This window comes from Parasteatoda tepidariorum, chromosome 9 (assembly GCF_982258835.1).
Source record: "Parasteatoda tepidariorum strain Cologne lab strain chromosome 9, Ptep-v5.0, whole genome shotgun sequence".
NCBI classification, from domain to species: Eukaryota; Metazoa; Arthropoda; class Arachnida; order Araneae; family Theridiidae; genus Parasteatoda; species Parasteatoda tepidariorum.
Window position 1 is genome coordinate 94914977 of NC_141763.1, and position 5925 is coordinate 94920901.

Genomic DNA, 5925 nt, shown 5'->3' on the forward strand with positions numbered 1-5925 from the left:
GGTTCCAAAATTGGTCAATTTTAGTCTTAAATCCCCTCGAAACTCCACATTTATTTCTCTTCTTAGTTAAGATTGAATTTACGTGACTGAAACCGGCTTCAACCATATAGGAACTTGGAAATGCTATCATAAATGGCTGAGCTATTTCGTGAAGTTTTACATGTTTTTGCATTATATTTATATTTGTCCAAAATTTGCTTATTGTAAAATTTAAAAAGCGTCTTTGCTTCAAATCCCCATAGTAATTCAGCAAGTTCATCTTGCAGGTTGATGTCTACGTTTTCAATTTGAGCAGAAAATGGCACAATAATCCAATCAGGGATGTCAATGTTTTCCAAATCAACAAAACGCAGTTTAAAATCACCGCTCAATTTTTGAAGATTACCTGTATATATTTCCAAATCTTCTTTTATTTCTAATTGTCACATATCTGAAAAATACTGATAATCCTTCGACCAATTGACCCTTCCTCATCGGATCGACCCCCTGGCTCAGATCGACCCCCTCTTATGTTAAATAGACCCCTGGGGGTCTATATAGACCACTTTGGCGACCTCTGCGTTAGTGTATCAGTTGGTTAACAATGAAATGAAATACGTTAAAAATAAATACAAATAGGAGGTGAATCGCCTGAATAAAAATCCATTTGTATGTTTAATTATAAAAGTATTAACATGTATATTAATACTTTTATAATTAAATACATTATATTAATAAATTAACGCGCATGTTTAATTTCTAAAGTATAGTATGTAAACTCGTGCAAATCATGTCATTATTTAAAAACTACAGTGCGTCTATTAATTTGACCTAATTATTATAATATAGTACTTGATTCAATAAATAATCTGTATTTTTATTACATTTTGTCGAATTTATATTACATATCGCCTAATTTAACCAACTGATACACAAACGTAAACAAGTACAAACCGGTTTCAGTAGCGTAAATACAATAAAGCTGTGGAAGTATCATCTGAGTAATTAAGATTTTACATAGAATCTAATAATAATTTGGTCTAATAATTTTATAATCGCGTCTAATAATTTGGCCAGGGACTGTATAATGCAATAATTTTAACTAATTTTGATTACCACAAAAACTCAAATAAAGAACTTTTAAACTATGCATAGTTTTAAAAAAATTGATACGCTAACCAGCTGTAATCCTCATATAATAAAATAAGAAAAATAGTTTTCGGTTGATTTTTTTAAGTTTGCTTGGTGATAAAGTACTCCAATTATTGGTGTTTGATAAGCAATCACTATTTGTAGAAAAAAAAATGCATACTCTATAAAAAAAATGTAAGTAATGTTTTTAGTCTTAAATTATTTTTAATGCAATTTTTCAAAAAAGTACGATTCTCTAGGGCCCCCTGAGAAAATGGGGTCCCCGGGCATTGCCCTGTGTGCCTATAAGTTAAGGAGTGGACATTTAGAGCTAATAGATAAATAAAATATATATATCTACTATAAACCACTCTATAAATATTATATAAATAAAAAGTAACACTTTTTACACTCAACACTATTTAAATAATTTCATATATGTAATGAACTTTCAAAAATTAAAAATGTCAGATTTATAGATCATTTTCACATTTCTTGAAAAACATTTAAATTTTTACTTAGTTATATACATAAATTTCATTTGTAAATATTTAATTCCGACCAAAAAAGATAAACGCCCTTATGGAATTATACAGAATTTAAAAACCAAATGAAATTAAATTAAAGTCAGACACTATAAATTAGTCACACATTTAGTTACAATTCTAAGTCAGTCTTATCTAATAGGTTCATATAATCAATCATTGAAAAATAATTTACCGAAATCTTCGAAAATGCTTAACTATTTACTTACATTTCGATATTTTGAGGAAAGCGAAACAATTTCAAATTTGGATAACCGCTCTATTTACATTGCACTAAGCACATCTATCATAATTCTTTGCTTTGCGCACAGAAGAATCCCTGAAAAATATTGAAAGAAAAAAAGAGGATTAAATCTTTATGAAAAATAAAAACAAGGAGAAAAAAATCAACAGAATTTAGGTTAGACAAAGCGCACTTACTTGTGAGGGATAATTGTCAAATTAACATGCGCCATTGATTGATTTCTCATGTACTTCTCTCTCCAAACTCTCCTTCCAAAACTAAGGATGATATTGCGCATGCCTGGAGACAAACTTCTCCGCCGTACACAAATCGCTGGCATTGTGCCAAATTTTGTTACGACTTTCGCGAGTTTCCCATCTTTACACTTATACAATCTTTGATAGTAGTTTCCTTAATTATTTGATTCGAAGTCCTTTGAGTTTTACTTGAGGTCAGTTTATTTAGTATTTTTTGACAAGAAAGAGCATTCTCACCAAATATGATTTCTTCCGAAATTCAGTGTTTTGTTTATGCAGGTTTTTCCATCGCAATTCACTTATTTCAGTTTTTAATAAAATTAATTATAGCCAAGATTTTAACCTTTTTAAAGAGATATCAGCTTTAGAAATTTTATCTTAAGATTTTATACTGTAGCACATTTCTAATAGGTTTAACGAATTACATGCAATTTATTTGAATTCAAATTTATTTTAATGACTCAGTATTTACTAAAAAGATGTAATTTTTTTTTAAAGTTGTTATATGGATTTGAGTGATTGTTTGGAATTCTTAGAATTTTGTGCATTTGCAATGTACCGAAGTTAGTGGCGAGCGAAGCGAGCTTGGCTTGCGAAGCAAACCATATAAGATTGCGTAGCAATTTTCGGGGGTTGGCGAGCGTCAGCGAGCAGGGGGCTCAGCCCACTAGTATATATATATATATATATGTGTGTGTGTGTGTGTGAGCTTTATTTACCGTATTTTCATCATTGTGCTAAATTTCAATAGTACCCATTGAAACATTGTAAGTAGCAGCACAATTTTCTATCTCTGAATATTTAAGATTTTTTCGTTCAGTAAAAAAAAAAAATTAAACGAGTTCTATGGATGTGTGATATTACTTATTTGAATGATGGAGCCGTCATAGCTCATGGTAACAGAGCGTTCGCCTTCCAATGAGGTGAACTGGGTTCGAATCGAAGCAAATCCCGCACCTAACTCGAGCTGTCTACAGTACTGACGTAAAAATATCAGTGGTAGATGGATGATGGGTTAGAGTCCCCTTGCCGTCAGGCTAACCATGAGATATTTTCGTAGTTTTCCTCTCCATGCAAAACAAATGCGGATTAGTTCCATCAAAAAATACTCCACTGAGGCAAAATTTATCCCAGTACTTGATTTAGAGGTTCCCTTGACTTCTAGATTGGGTTCAAAATTGCAAGGCTACGGGGTTGAACATTAGCTGTTCAACGACGGTTTTAAAATAAAATAAAATTCATATCATTAAAGTTATATTTCAGAACTGAGGAAAAAAATTATTTCTTTTTTTATTAACTTTTCTTTTATCACCGTTTTTATTATATCAGCAGGTTTCAAGGATCGTTTCTAATGAACGTTATTCTTTTACGGGCACTTTTTTCTAAAAATACGGCTTTGTGAGAAAGTTCAATTGCAATTTCTAGCTTTAAACATTTCATTTAAAAATTAAGAATATATATTTTTTTTTATCTAGATTTTTCTTTTTCAAAGTTTTTTGTTTTGTTTTCTTTATGACGCGGCAATTAAGAGAGCATCTATTACATTTTAAACTTAACTTTTTCTTAAAATTACGGATTTTGCAACTTGAATTTTTTAATAGTTGTTAATCAGTTTTTTATTTATCTTAAATATTTCTAACTATCTATTAAACATTTTTATTAAAAAAAATTTTCCTTATCCCCTTACTAATATTACAGCTAAGTTTTGATTATTTTTAAATGATGACTGAACTTGTTTATATTTTATAACAATCGTTAAACAGCTGAGACAATATTGGTTTTACGACTACTAATAATCATCTCTGTTGCCTTGTAATTTTGAACCAATTCAGAAGACAAGAAAACGCATGATCCGTCTACTACCACAGACAATTTTTTACGTCAGCACCGTGGTTGGAACGAGCTGGGAGCGGATTCGTATCGACCAGCCGTTGTTAGGATTCGAACCCGGTTCACCTGTTCGGGGGGCGAGCGCTCTATCCCCTGAATCATCACAGTTCTTATATTTGTGATAGCAGAGAACAACTCATTTTAGCACATTTAAACTGACCATTTATAGAAGTAAAGCATTCCTACAACAGGCCATTATGGGTCGGGGGAGGTAAGGGCTCCACGTTTTCGTGACCAACGGTTTTTTTTTTTTAATTTACTTCCATTTACTTAAATATTACTAATTTATATTAATAAATTTACTTAAATATTTATTTAACGTATCACATATTGGTTATTCTGAAAATATTGTTTTATAATTCCTTACTGTCAGCGCTAAAAGCCGCTATGGCTCAGAGGATAGAGCGTTATCCTTCTAATGAGGTAACCCAGCTTCCAGTCCCAGTGGTGGTTGGTTGTTAAGTATTCTGCGCCCTGCTCGCACCGACTACAGATTTAACACAAAACGTCTAAAGTTGTAGGTGAATTATAGGCATAGGATCCCTTTGCAGTCGTGCTAACCCCGTGAGGTTTTCGCGGTTTTCCTGTCCAAGTAACGAAAATGAAGTTCCATCAAAAATCGCTACACGAAGGATAAATTGTTCCATGATACAAGAGTTTCCCTGTCTTCTGAGTAGGGTTCATTATTTACAAGGCTACGGAGTTGAACGTAGATAATCGTAAACACAGAACGGGGTTGACTGTTCAACGACGGTTATAAAATGAAACTAGTCAACTTTTAAGTTTTTGAAGTAGCTAAGTTAACTGCTGACCGACAATAAAGCCAGAATGTAGATTGTGCAGCTATGCAACGCCGGTTACTTACTAGTTATTAACGATTCTTACTTATTAACAATTTTTACTTATTTTTAACGATTGAAGAATTTTGTAATTAATATTCAAGAATAATCTGTTCTTGTAAAGAAAACACATGAATTCCGTTTTCTCCGTTATTCGACTGTTTAATAGATATATATTTTATAAATTTATTTAAAAGTGTCTCCTCCACTGAAACTGTTGGAAGAGTATCAGAAGATTCTAATTCAATTTGTGCAGCAATGAAAGAATCCAATTCTTCTACATCATTTAGCTCGTGAGGCTGGATTATTGAAGCATTCATCTTCTACGACAAATTAGCTCATGAGGCTGGAACTGTCTATCCTTGTCTACATCTGATGTAGAGGTGTTTTTCCCATGCTTTTATAAAAAAATAAAGGAAACATAAATTAAATTGCTATTATGAAAAAATATCATTTATTACTGTGTGTATGTACTACGATATTTTTCCTTTTCGCAATATTTTTCGTTTTTAATTAATAAATATATTTTTAAAATATCCATGACGCTTTCTTTTAGAGAAATGTTTAACACAGTTTTCAGTTCCATATAGTTTCCTAACTTAAAGAGATTTTAATCTTTATGAAAATCAAGCCAGAAGCTAACGTACTTGCTTCTCCCATGACTCTCCACATGCTAATGGTTGAAAGCATGCGAAGTGTTGCCATAGGTAGAGAGTTTTGCTCTACGCCACCTGACCTGTAGTTCATTTCGATCGCCATTATCATTAAATTCAGTAAAATGACTTTGTTGGCATTAGGTATTAATTCTATTAGAGTTAAGATGTACATATTTTTACAAGGTGCATATTTTTTTTTCTGTTCATTTATATATATTTTCCGATGTGGTTAGGATGTTCCTTCGATAAAAAAAGATATACCATTTTGTTTTTGTCTGCAGAAGAAAGACTATCAAAAAAGTGTCTTTCTTATATTTCATAAGTCACAATAAAGAAGGAACGTTACAATGCTAAACGCTACATAACAGACGTCTCTTCCTCAGGATCATCTGAATGATTGGCGAT